General features: G+C 44.8%; 1 protein-coding gene and 1 long non-coding RNA gene across 4 annotated transcripts in view; one reads left to right on the top strand and one right to left on the bottom strand.

Annotated features, from left to right (window-relative positions):
• Window positions 1-13,288, bottom strand: part of COX10 (cytochrome c oxidase assembly factor heme A:farnesyltransferase COX10) — a 145,269-nt gene that overhangs the window by 3,382 nt on the left and 128,599 nt on the right. The gene's annotated exons all lie outside the window — the stretch shown is intronic.
• LOC108542395 (uncharacterized) overlaps window positions 1-13,288 on the top strand; it is a 14,549-nt gene extending 1,261 nt beyond the window's left edge. The window contains exons 2-3 of the long non-coding RNA XR_001889265.1: window positions 8,483-8,597; window positions 13,153-13,288. This is a non-coding gene — a long non-coding RNA (uncharacterized LOC108542395). The remainder of the gene's footprint in view (window positions 1-8,482; window positions 8,598-13,152) is intronic.

Below are 13,288 nucleotides of genomic sequence, written 5' to 3'. Positions count from 1 at the left end.
GAATGAAGGCTGCTGTTCGCTGAGCTCCTATTACATGACAGACCCTACTCTCATAGTTTGCCCCATTTAATCCTGACCATTGGATTTTGAGATAGATTCATAATCTTCATTGAAAAAAAAAATCAGACAATGTCAAGTTCTCCAAAAAGAGGTGGAAAGGCAATTCAAAACAAGGCTGCTTGATTTTTAGGCCAGGGTCCTTCTATGACATGCACAAAGCCACTTAAGGACAGGCAGCAAGGTGGGGGCTGGAAGGCAAGGGTTGGCTATTCCTGTGCAGGTGATTGAGTACTCACGCCAAAAATGCTCCCTGGGCGCCGACTATGAGGTAAGCACCATGCTAGGTGCTGGGGATACCATGGCGAGCAACAATCCACACGTGCTCCTGCCTGCACTGAGCAGACCCTTCGGTCAAGGAGGTGGACATCAAGAGCCACACTAGTCACTCTAAAGTCACCACTCCAAATGCAGTGAGGAAAAGAGCATGGTGCAGTGAAGACACACAACAGGAGCTGACTGAGTCTGGGGGACCAGAGGAGGCTTCTCTGAGGAAGGAATGTCTGAGCTGAGCTGCAGAGAGTGGTGACCTTGTCAAGTCAGGGCTAGTGGAGGGGACAGTATTCATAGAGGCCTTGGGGTTGGAAGGTTTGAGGTGTGGGTGGTGTAAAAAAAAAAGATTAACACGTGTTAGGAGTCACAGAACTATATATGTTAAAAAAGTCAAGTTTACTGCATGATGAAGAAAAGGAAGGTGGTGTGGCTTGGCTGGAGTGCTGAGAATGACAGGGAAAGCTCTTCAGGACAAGGTTGGCTGGAGTGCAGTGGCATGGTCTCAGCTCACTGCAGCCTCAATCTCTTGGGCTCAGGTCATCCTCCTATCTCAGCCTCCTGAATAGCTGGCACGATAGGTGCACGCCACCAAACTCAGAAAACTTTTTAAAACAATTTTTTGTAGAGATGGGGTCTCACCATGTTGCCCAGGCTGGCCTTGAACTCCTGGCTCCAAGCAATCCTCCTGCCTCAGCCTCTCAAAGTACAGAGATTACAGGCATGAGTCACTGCACTCGGCCTTGACTTTGCTATTCTAAAAGCAACAGAAAGCCACGGAAGGATCTTAATGTATATGAACGCTGAGCATGTGTGCCTGCGTGTGTGAGTGTGTGCACCTATGTGTGTGGGGGGTAAGGGGAGGGGCACCAGTGCTAAGTGATCCTATTTGTGAAGGACACACTGGAGGGGCCTAAAGCAGGTATGGAAGGACCAATCAGGAGATGAGGAGTGAGGGGATGAAGGATGACAGTATTTAGGATCAGGATGGTGACAGTAGAGATGCCAAGAAGATGCATTTGGAAGGAGTTTGGGAGGCAAAGGGACAGGATGTGTGTGCAGGGTAAGTAAGGAGGGGAGGAGACAGGGAGGAGGCATCAACAGCAAGCCCTGGGCTTATGGGCCCATGGAGATGCCACTCATTGAGACAAGCAGGGAAGAAGAGGAGAGGAGGGCGCAAGTGCGACCTTGGGTGTGTTCAGTCTGAGATGCCTTTGGGATATCTAAGGGGAAAGTCACAAAGAGGGTCTGGCAGCCAGAGTGTGGGTATGGTCTGTGATAAGCAACTGTGAGCGTCTTTTCCTGAGTAATCCAGGCAGACATTTATATGTCTGCATTTCCTACCTGAGGTGAACTTCTTAGGGTAGGTTCACTTACCTATGAATCTCCAGGCATTAGAACATAGAAAGTAAGTAATAATATTGTAGTAAAGTGCGCCCAAACTCATCATGGGAGCCAATGTGAAAAAATGTGGATTTACTCTAAGTTATCCCCAAGATCACTGTTTCCCAACACTGGCTTGGGAACCAGTCAGGCAAACTGTAGGATTCTGTCTACCTTCTCCTTCCCCTCCTTTGAAACCGCCTTCTCCATGGGGTCCCTGGCAGAGAACTGAGAATTCACCAACCCACTGTGTCATCTACCCTGGAAAGCACCATCCTGCCCGGGGGAGAAGAGGTTGAGGATTTGTAACCACAGTCCTATTTCAGGTAATGAGGATCTTTTAAGCCTCTGGTCTGTGGGAATGTTCAGAAAAAGGGAGCTGGGGGCTATTGCTAGGCAGAACTCACCAGGAGACAGAGCACTTTACATAATGCAGAATACTTCAGAAAATAAGTCTGAGGCTATAAGCCACTGAGGGGCCCCTGTTTGTGCAAATGCCAATGAGCATGAGAAGGAACCAGCTCCTCCTTTAATCTCTGATCTGTATTCCTCAACAGCGGAGAATGCAGAGTGACACTAGGGGCAGGCTTTGCAAGTCATCTAAAAGAAAGGAGGAGGATTTTTAATGCACATTGTTCTGGAGAGAAACTTAATCATTTCTGAGTTACGTTTATCAGGCAGGGCAGTTGTAGCTTACCAAGTGGAATCTGTGTGGGTACAGATGATTTAAGAGGGATGAGGGCTTCCTTTTATATCCATGAATAGTTTTCTGTGGCTTCCATAAGTCAGTCAACCCCTTTTCAGTCTTCCAGTATGGGAGGAAATATAACAAAGACCTGATTTTAGGGTCCCTATTTCAGTAGGGTTACTGTCAAATCCCCCAAATTCATTTTTAACCTTAAATTTTATATATATATATATACACACACACACATATGTATATATAGTTGAGTGTGTTTGCATGAACTAAGATATATATATATATATATATAATTTAATTTTAACGCTGATAATAGGAGCAGCTACTATTTATTGAATCCATTAACCTGGTAAACAGTTGACAGGTGTCTCACACATAGGCACAATTCCGGGTGCTAGAAAGGCAGTGGCAATCAAGACAAAGTCCTGCTTAAAGTCTAGAGGGAGATGGACATAAACATAAGTAACAGTGCTGATCGCTATTTTGAGACTAGACTCAAAAAAGGGTAATGCAATGGGGGTGACTCGAGACTGAGGGAACCCTTTCCATAGGTGATATTTAAGCCATGACTCAACTAATGGCAAGCAGAACTCTATCAGATGCTGGGAAAGGCCCCAGTAGGCCTCTGGGACAGCATGCAGGCTGGAATGAGGAAAGGAGAGTTACAAGAAGGGGCTGGGAAGGCATCTGGAAATCAAGACAAGGAGTGGGGTCTTCCCCCAGGGCAGGAGGAGAACAGGCTGGGGGTCGAGAGACAGAGGGGATGGGAGAGGGGGGTTATTCAGGTGGGGAACCCTAGGACAGACACTGGTGAGTGTGCTCATGGTAGAGACACGACCAGTTTTATTTTTGACTATTTTAACTTTGAGGTACATAATAGACATCTCAGTTGAAATGCCTGTGGCTGTCATGTGCCAGGCAGTTACACATATGCTTTCTAATCTTTACAACAACCCCACCTATAGGTATCACTATCATCATCTTATAGATGAGAAAGATTAATTTGCCTGATGATATTCAGCACTACTGGCACAAGATATTAGCACCTTCTGTTAGAATGTGATTGGTTATCTGGGGCAACATAGCAAGACCCCATCTCTAAAAAAAAATTAGGCAAGGGGCCACATGCCTATAGTCTGACCTACTTGGGAGTCTGAAGAGGGAGGATTGCTTGAGCCTGGGAGTTCTAGGCTGCAGTGAACTATGACTGCACCACTGTACTCCAGCCTGGGTGACAGAGCAAGACACCAATTCTTAAAAAAAAAAGAAAGTTGTTGCCACACAGAGACTCAAATTAGTGACATTCCCACATCAATGGACTGTTGGATGCTGTGGGTAGAGGAAGGCTTGCTGAAAGAAAAAAATTACAGAAGCATTTTCTAGTACCTTAAAAAAAAAAGAGAGATCTGTTTTAACAACAAAACCATCAACCAGATGGCATTCACTTGGCAGTGAGTACTGCTAGGGAATTCAAAAGGACAGAGGAAAGGCTGGAATGCTCAGGTGCAACTGACGGAGTAAACAGGGTGATGCAAGTAGACTTCTTTATATTTTGATGGAAAATAAAGTGACTGGTAAGAGGAAGCGTTGTTAGAGTCTCGGGGCGCAGGGTCATGCTGAGACTTTGAACACGATGTACAGAGAAGCCCAGCCCCAGATCACAAGCTGTCTCAGATTCAAAGAGTTTGCAGTTATGACAGCCACAAGCACAGGGGGAAGTGTCTTTCAAGAAAAACAACATCAGTGATAACTTAGAAATGGGGAGAGGGATTGGATCATTCAGAGCTCAGTGTCTGCTTTGCTCTAGAAATGGCTCAGAAGGAGCAACCTCAGCTGGAAAATGGCTAAAACACCAGCTCCAAATGTGGGATTTTCCTTGTCTTTCTCAAAAGCCCTCCTTTTCTTGTGTGTGTCAACCGAAGTATTTTGTTTTGCTCAATACACTTTTTCAGTAATGCTTCTGCTTAAAATAAACATAATTAAAGAAATCATTTTCCTGAGAGTAGCATGCTGTTTTCTGTAAGAGGAAATTGGGTGTGGGTTTGGCTCATGTCACAAATGAAGGAGGTTTGGAAATCACAGCCTAGCCTTAATGGATTGTAATCAGAAAACCACCACCCACACACAGCTTTACTTGATATGCTTCAACTGCCTCTCCTCCTATAAAAGATGAAAACTAATTGCTCTCTTCATCAAGATAAGGTGAACTAGAACAGGAAGACTTGAATTAGTGCCGGGGCTGTGGTGGAACCCACCTTCCTTGTGGAGTAAACATAAAGCACTCAGTGGACTAATTCAAAGACCTCACCTTCCTTCAAGATAAGTATTCCACTCATCTCCTCTGCCTCAAGCTCCTAAAGCAGTCCATTTTTATTGGGTCTGTCATCTATGACAACAAATCTGGACTGTGTGCCCCTAGATATAGGACAGTCTGTTTTCAAAGTCCTCTGCTGGTGTCTGGCCAGGGAGAAAGACAACACAAACGGATTACAGTCCATGGTGAATGTTACTTAGTGCAGGGCAGGAGAACACTTAATTCAGCCTTGAGAGGTCAGGGAAGGCTTCCTGAAAGAATTTGTAAACCGAGATCTAAAATTGGTCTCTGAGTTTCAATCCATTCACAAAAACCATGTGTTTTTGACTTCTTTTAACCGTATCTTCCCATTTTCCTGCCTAACCCTGCACAATCTCTGTACATATTTGGTTTCATCACATTTGAAAGAAACGTCCACTTCTTTTCTGTTAATCGATTACTTGCTAGTCTATGAACATAGAAAATTCTGAAAATCTAGGTGGCATATCTGTAGACATGGTTCTCCAGAGCACGGCAGCTTCCTGAGAACATGGGGCTGAAATCCCACTGCAAAGGCAACTCCACAGAATGTCCAGGTGTGCAGGGCATCATTACTTCTCTCCTTACTCAGAAAATGGAGAAGGGCACATGTGCAGTACTGTGTGTGAGAACAGCTGGAGGGAACCCTCATCCAGTGGCACCTGGCTCTGATTAGAGGGCTGTATTAGGTGGGGCAAGGCTCATTAATGTCTTCCTGATGACTCGTTGAAAATGCACGTATTTTTACATTCTCTTGAAACTTCTATCAAACATCCTACGACATACAGACTGGAGGAGAATCGCAATTATTTTCGCCTCTGTCCATTGTTCAGAAATGCTCTTGTCCACGGCACACCTCCATCACTTTGCTGACAAAACTAAGGCAATTCCAGCTAAATGGTATCTGAATGGAATGGAGACAAAAATCCTCAAGCTGGAGCTGACTCTGTGAGGAAATTCCTTGTGGAATGGAGTTCATCAGTTTCGGCTTGCTTTCTCTGACTGCCCAGTGGGCACCTTCCCACCCCAGCCCCCAAACCCATTGTCACTCACCATCCACGCATGGCCTTGCAAAGGATAAAGAGCCCTAGCTCCAGTGAACCTTGGTGCTGGGTTTGGGAGGTCTTCCCTCGCCAGTACAATAGGCTCCTCTCTGATGGGGCCCACGGTAGCGCGTCTGCTCCATGACCGGCTCTATTTGTGCTTTCAGGGTTATGTGGTTATGTAGACTGGGGGCTAGCTGGGGAAGCAAAGCCAAACCCAGAGCTTCATGGTCACAGATTTCAAAGCCTTTCTTTTGAGGGGCAACACAAAGGAGCTTGTGAAACAGATCAGCCTCAACAGTGCAATAGACTTCTATGGTGCTGCAGATAAAGGGAAGAGGATGTGGGGCCAGTTTATCAACTGCACAGGCGACAAAAGGGAAGATGAAAAGTCCCCTGAAAATAGGAAATAGAGTGGGCAATAACTGCTTGCCCTTGAAGAATTCTTTGCTAGTAGCTTAGGAATAATGGAGAGGCTCAGTGGGCGGGAGGGCGCTGGATTCTCTCCTCTCCCTCACCTCATTGTGTGCTGCCGCCCTCCAGGCAGAGTCATGGGGAGGTTTCACTTAGAGAGAAAGACGGGAGTAAAGGAAGCAAAAAGCTCTGACTCTGAAAACAGTGCTCCCCTTTTTCTCTTCTTGCCATTTCCTTGGAAGGACATTTCAAGCACCTGTGAATCCTCTCTGAAATTCAAATGCTTCCCACTCCCTTAGCTCATATTGGAAGGTCTTTCCATCTTTATCACTTAAATATTAATTCATTGAAGAATACTAGTTACATGTGCATTCTGCTCCAGATACATGTCTACCAGAGGCTGGCCTACCACACTGTCATCTATCATTCATTCAGGAAGGCACTGGCCCAGACTCCTCAAAGCTTGTGATCAATTACACAGCACAACTGACAAGATCTCAGTGCCCTTGGTACCAGTTTGCCTCCAATTATACCACCAATCTGGGGGCTTGCAACATAATTTCTAGCATGTTTTTTTGTAGCTCTTTTTTTTTTTGGTCTTTCAAGAGAATATAGTGTTCTAAATATTGCTTGTTTGCTAATATTCCCATGAAAATGTTCCTTATTTTGTCTTTAAAAACATCATTTAGCTTAATCTGGAGCTCCAAGGCTAGTATAACTTAATCTAGAGTGCTAAGGCTAGTTATGGTAAAATCTTATACAAAGTGAACACAGACACAGATACTCGTTTTCAAGCTTGGTTTCAAATTGAGGCAGCATTATAAAGGAAATCGTTCAGTGCGTGGGTTAAACAGTACCTGGTACTTAGTAAGCCTTCCATAAATATTTGTTGAATGAGTGAGTGAATAAATTCACTCTGACTCTACTTTCTCATCCAGGAATAAGGGAGGTAAATAAAGCGAAACAGCACTGAACATTTTGTAGTTTACCAGCTGAGGGTAAAAAATCTCATTCTCTTTTTGTTACTAAAACCATCCATCTGCCCAATGTCACTTCCTGATAAGAGCCCATTTCTAAGTCCTCATTTGTAACTAAATGTTGGGTGACATAATTAATGCTTAACACACATTTGAATTACAAGCCACAGGCAACTGCAAATCCACTCTACAAGATGGTCATTAAGGAGGCCCAATCCATACACCCTCAAAACATGGGATTTATTCAAATTTAGGAAAATCAGGAAAAAGAATCTGAACCTTTCTAAGATATGGGAGTGATGAAAAGAGGGGGCCTTGGCAAGAAGGAGGGGGAGGAGATTTAACTCAAAGCCTCTGAGATACACTAATAGTCTCTGGAGATAAACACTGCTGAGAGGCCTAATGCGTGTGGCTCCAGGCCTGCTTGCAGCTGGAATGTCGGCTGGGCACTTATCTGCGGTCCCTTCCCTCCGCTACCTCCTCAGAGTGGACTCCTTCACTGGGGCTCCAGCAGGTCACTTCTGTCATTGCCATTCCCTGTGTGCAGAATCAAACCAAGTACTGCAGCTCCTGTGACAACAAGCTGGCTAGACCAGGGGTCAGAAAGCAACCCTCTCATTCTGCTTTTCCTGAATTTTAGCTAGGAAGCATTTTTAATGTTTTCTGCCATTAGCAGAATACTAAAAAATAATTAAGACAAGATAATTAGGCAGGTGAGAGGAAAAGGCCTAACTCTGAGGCTCAGAGGAAAATGGACACAAGTAAAATCCCATTGTAATGATTACCTTTATAGACAGAAGGGCTTTGTAAAATGAAGTTATTTCCTGTGCACAGAAGCAGCGGGACTGCAGAGTCCTGACTTCCCTCACAGAATGACCACAAGGAGTGTTCTCTGGGCTAGACCCGCGCTTTGCAGCACAGCACTCTCTGTAGCAAGCACTGGACTGAAAGCTGTTGGCACTGTGATGGGGAGAAAAGCTGAGCTGCTTACAGTTCATTGTGCAGTTATAAAATCGCAAACATTAAGAACAATTCACGTTTGCTTAGCTTTTACAACGGCCGTCTGCTCATCTGTGTCATTTTCTTCACCCCGCCATCTTACCTCACTCACCCCATGCTGGATTCCCGAAGCAGGCAGGTCAAACACCTGCGTGGGACCCACACCTCTCACCGGGCATCTAGAACAATTAGAAGTTCTTTTACACTGTCTGATATTTCAAAAAGTCAAAGTATTGTGGGGAAAAAAAAATAAATCAGAATCCCATGGCACATCCTTAGAGTTATTTTATATTTTATGTCTTTGCAGGAAGAGAGAAGGCATCACAATCTCTTCGGGGCTCAAGGCCCCTTGGAATTCTTAATGTGACCTCGTAGCCACCACAAAAACCACAAAATGATCCAGACACCACAAAGGGGAAAAGGTACTTCCCGACACGTTGCATTTCCTTGCTTGGTGGAGCACTGTGACCCACGGGCGGCCTCGAATGCACAGTGTTTTCTATATCTACCAATCTGTAAATATCTCTCCTCCAAACTAGATGGTTAGTTGGGCCTTCAATACATAAGGTTGCAGGATTTCCATTTCAAATCTTGGCCCAGCTGCTTCCTCTCCATCTTGACTACCATCTACTGAGCCCCAGGAAGGGCTTTTGCAAAAGTATCCACAGTCAAGGTGACTGGGTGACTAAAGGTTGGTGCTGGGTATTTGATGTCCTGGCTCATAAGGGAGTATGTTCAGCACAACCTGCCTCCCTTCAAACATGTATCCTTCATCCATTTCCCCACTTGGAGGGTCACTGGTGGTAACAAGCTGTTTCTTCAAAGGATGATCAGATTGACATTTCACTACTTAAGAGGCAAAATGTTAAATTAACTAGGTAGGGCAAAGAGAGTGTGGGAGGGGGCAGGTCTAGGGTAGGGAGAGAAGGAAGTGGAGGAGAGGAAGTAGGAGGTGAGAGGAGGCACACAGGATTGGAAGGACAATAAAGGCAGGCTTCTGCAATTTACTGACTTTCCAATACCTTGGAGAACCTGCAGCACACTGTTAAATGATCCTAAAAGTATGGCCCTGCTGTTATGCTGCCTCAAGCTCCAGTGGGTCTTTCTCACCACGGAATGAAGTATGAGTTCCTCTGCAGGTGGCTCATCCTTGCGCGTGCCCCACCCCACTGTGCACTGGCTTTCAGGCCTGTAAGTCTTTGTACAGGCTCTTCCCTCTTCCTGGAAAGCATACTTCCTCCTTAAGTAAACTGGTCATGACTTAATTCTGTAGTCTTTCTTCACCAAAGTCATCTGAGACCAGTTTGGGGTAAGTTAAGAGAGCCCACAGCCCTCTGAAGATACCCTGCTAAAGCTCTTAGATCACTCAGTCGTTTGATTACCTGCCTGCCTCTCCCCAAAGATCCTGAGACATGATTTCCTGAGGACACTCATTGGATTTTAGTGATGTTTGTGTCTCTCAATGCCTGGCAAACAGTAGGTCCCCGGTTGACACTTGCATGATGAAGCGATTATGGGGACCAGTTTATAAAGGTGGCTATCCAAAGTGATCCATCTTTAGGGGCTCAAAGATTAAGTGCTTGGCAATACCACAGAAGAAGGGAAGCCTTTTCGGCCATTTTTTTCTCAGAAGGGCTCTTTATAACTATATACGTCCCCTAAGACAAGAACCCAGATGAGAGATATCCCCTCTGTGAATAATATAAATGATATCATTAGTACATCTCAAATAGTACCATCTGCCCATGCCCTAATCTCTAGGTATTTTCAAGATATGCTAATGGCTAGAGCTCTTTTTGGTTCTATCTCTGCAAACTGGTGGTTCTTAACCTGTGGTCCCTGGACCAGGGGCATCAGCAGCAACTAGAAACTTGTTAGAAATAAAAATTCTCAGACCCCATACCAGCCCACTGAATTCAGAAGTTCCAGGGGTAGGGCCCGGGAATTTCTGTGTTAGCAAGCTCTCCAGGTAATTATCGTGTGCACTGAAGTTTGCGAACCACTGTTTTAGACTTTAGTGAGAGACCACAGGTACAGCCTCATTATTTGAAGTACATATTCATGTGAGGATGATGAAATATAGATTCATAAGGACATCAATCTTTCCACCTAGGCAGTACGGTCTAAGTGAACATTCTGCAATAATGGAAATGTTTTACATCTGTGCTGTGGATAGTGTAGCTACTAGGTACATGTGCCTTTGGGCATTTGAAATATGGCTAATGGGACTGGGTAACTGAATTTTAAAGTTTAGTATAAATTTAAATTTAAATAGCCACTTGAGCCTAGTGGCTACCATTTAAGACAGTACAGCTCTAGAAGATGACTAAGCAATATAAAACCATATTCAACCCAGTTCCTAAAATCCCAGCAATAAAAATCTTTTAAAAAATACATTCTCTTAGATTCTGTCACCTGTAAAATGGAAGGTACCTATATTCACTGATTTGTTCATTCAATTAAGTATTTGCTTAAATACTTAAGCAAATACATTCTAAAGCATTATATAAAGTAGCAGTATTCTTTCTGTATAATCGTGACAAGGCTTTAAGCCTATGGTTTGATCTGCAATTAATTAGGATTCTGGGGGCAGTAAGTCATGTTGTTACTGTGTGCCCCACAATGTATCTTTAAGATTTAAAGTAAAAGGATATACTGTAATAGAAGCCAACCTCAAAAACTGCCCAGGGAACTTCTCTTTGTGGTTATACATGTCTTTCAGGCTGCTCTGTTTTATACCAGGTTCTACTGAGGTAGATAAGGGGTCTCGTTTTCCAAGACAAATATGTACTTTCATTCTGCTACCTAAACAAGGGAAGAGCTGCCCTTAGCTGTCCATCATTAATGAGTTTGTATACAAATAATTCAATCTGTATTATAGAAAGACTATAATCAACATTAAAAACATTTATTTTAAATATGACTATTAGCAGTTTAGCCAAATCCAGACTATCCCTAAACAAATGAGGGCTCTTGCCTGAATGTGCACTCCTAAGTGAGGACTTTTGAAAAGTTCTTTTTCTCTAGCCTCCGGGGAGGCAACTCCAGCCTGCACATGCTGAGGCTCTCTTCAGGAGAGAAACTGCCTGGAAGCGTGACAAGGGCCTCTAGCCCTCGGCAAGAACCTGGGCCCTAGGACAACACTGCACAACAGTGGTGACCAAGTTCTCCATGGCCTGGGACTGAACTGTCCATACCAGTCTCCTGTGCTACCTGTCCCTAAGGCTGTAATCCTTGGCTCTGACTCTGGCCCTGTCTGGGTCTTCCCAGATTCAGAAGGTTCTTGTTGCTTTGTGCCAGGTTTGAGGAAGTTGAATAGGGTTCAGGCACTCCTGCCAGGAATGGGGTGTCTCTATCAGATAGGCAGGTGACTCGGTGCAGGAACCCAAGTGCTGAAGTGGGGCTACACCCTTGAGGACGGGGATACTCCCCATGCACAGCTTAGGCAGTTCCGCACTGTCTTTCATGGTCTGCACCTCAAATGTCTGCACAATCACTACAAAGGTTTGACGGGAATAAGAGGGAAGAGGACACTTGCGTTAAGGGGGACAGGGAGTTGGGGTCAAGTCAGATGAGCTCCAGGTGGAACTAAGGAAGAGGTACATGACTGGGAGCAGGAGGGCTGGTGGTGTGCAGGTGTGCTCTGTGAAGGACAACTACAAACCAGGGTGAACACGCAGATGTCATCTAGCCTAGGGATGCCAAGCCCGGGCTTTAAACCCTGGCTTCTCTTTCCCAATGCAAACCTCACAAAAGGACCCCAGCACTCTTTCCCACCAGGACTGTAGGCGCCTCAGTCTTCAAAATAACAGCCCAGAGGACAAGGCTGCATTGCTCAGTTTACAAACCAAACAAAATCTTCCAGTTCCTGATCTGTGCCAGTCCCTCCACTGTATGAAGGAGGACTCCTGATTGATAACAACAGCATACGGGTCCCAAATTGAGCCCTCACCATGGTCCAGCACTTTACAAATAACAACTCGTTTCATCCTCACAATGACTCCAGGAGGGGAGAAGACTATTAGCCCCACGTGGGAGATGAGGAGACAGTGGCAGAAAGAGGCTGAGTTCAGCCGCGAAGGATGCACAGCTCACGAGTGGTGGGGTCAGACTCCCAATCCACGCAGCGCTGCTGGCTTCCTTGCTCACCACCACTTTGCTGACACTGCCTCCCACGTGGGTGGGGCTCTGGTTTTAGGTTTATCAGAGAACACACAAGCACATACGCTTTAGAATATGATATTTGTAGATTCATTAAAATCCGACCTTTACAGGATATTAAAACCATTCTAAGAGACAATCATGGTAAAGGTGTAATCGCATTTGTAAGCCTGCCAAATTGGAGTGTAAGAGCTTTTATGAAAAGTTTCAGAAATGTGGCTTACAGGGTAACGGTTTATGGTCAACTGCCTTTTGATCTCTAATGTGAAAAATATGTACTTACATATATTGCAGGAAACCTCACCACTTCCTTCCTAAGTGTCGGTCAAAAACACTAATTACTTGACTAATTAGACTGTGAAGCTTCCCTTACAGATGGTAAAAATGAGCTATTTTCACCCCACAAATTTAGTTGTGACATACCACCAAAAAAAAAATGTAGAAATCTTTCAATGGTTTTATTGTAGACAGTATGAACAATTTAAGCAAATCATAAAAATAAATTAGAAACTAATGAAAATAATCTGCCCTTTCATAAGAGGAGAACACAAGAGGCTGGCTCGTGAGATGACACCCCTTTGATGGGAGACTGGAGGTCGGATCCAGATACCTTCTTCCCACCCCACGAATTGGTTAGTCCTAGCCTGGTTTGTGACTTTCATAGTGGCTTCAAGTACTTTCTTCATCCACCTGTAGTCACAGGCAGACAGCACTCTTCCTTTTGTTTTCTCCCAGTCATTCCCTACAAGGGAAAGTGTATGTCATGTCCACCCACCAGCCACGATGACATGGTCTCCCTTTACTTTGCGTCCACAGAATTTCAGTCTGCGGCATCAGCACATTTGCCAAAAGAATTAGTGTGGGATGAAGTGGAACCGCACCAAGTGCGACAGCTCGGGGAGGAAATGCCTCCTTGACCAGAGTGTGCTCATGTGAGACTCCACACCACGGA

Source organism: Rhinopithecus bieti, unplaced genomic scaffold (assembly GCF_001698545.2).
Source record: "Rhinopithecus bieti isolate Rb0 unplaced genomic scaffold, ASM169854v2 scaffold_20098, whole genome shotgun sequence".
Lineage (NCBI taxonomy): Eukaryota > Metazoa > Chordata > Mammalia > Primates > Cercopithecidae > Rhinopithecus > Rhinopithecus bieti.
The sequence above is the reverse complement of the archived record's forward strand: the minus strand, read 5'-3'. Positions and strand labels throughout refer to the sequence as shown.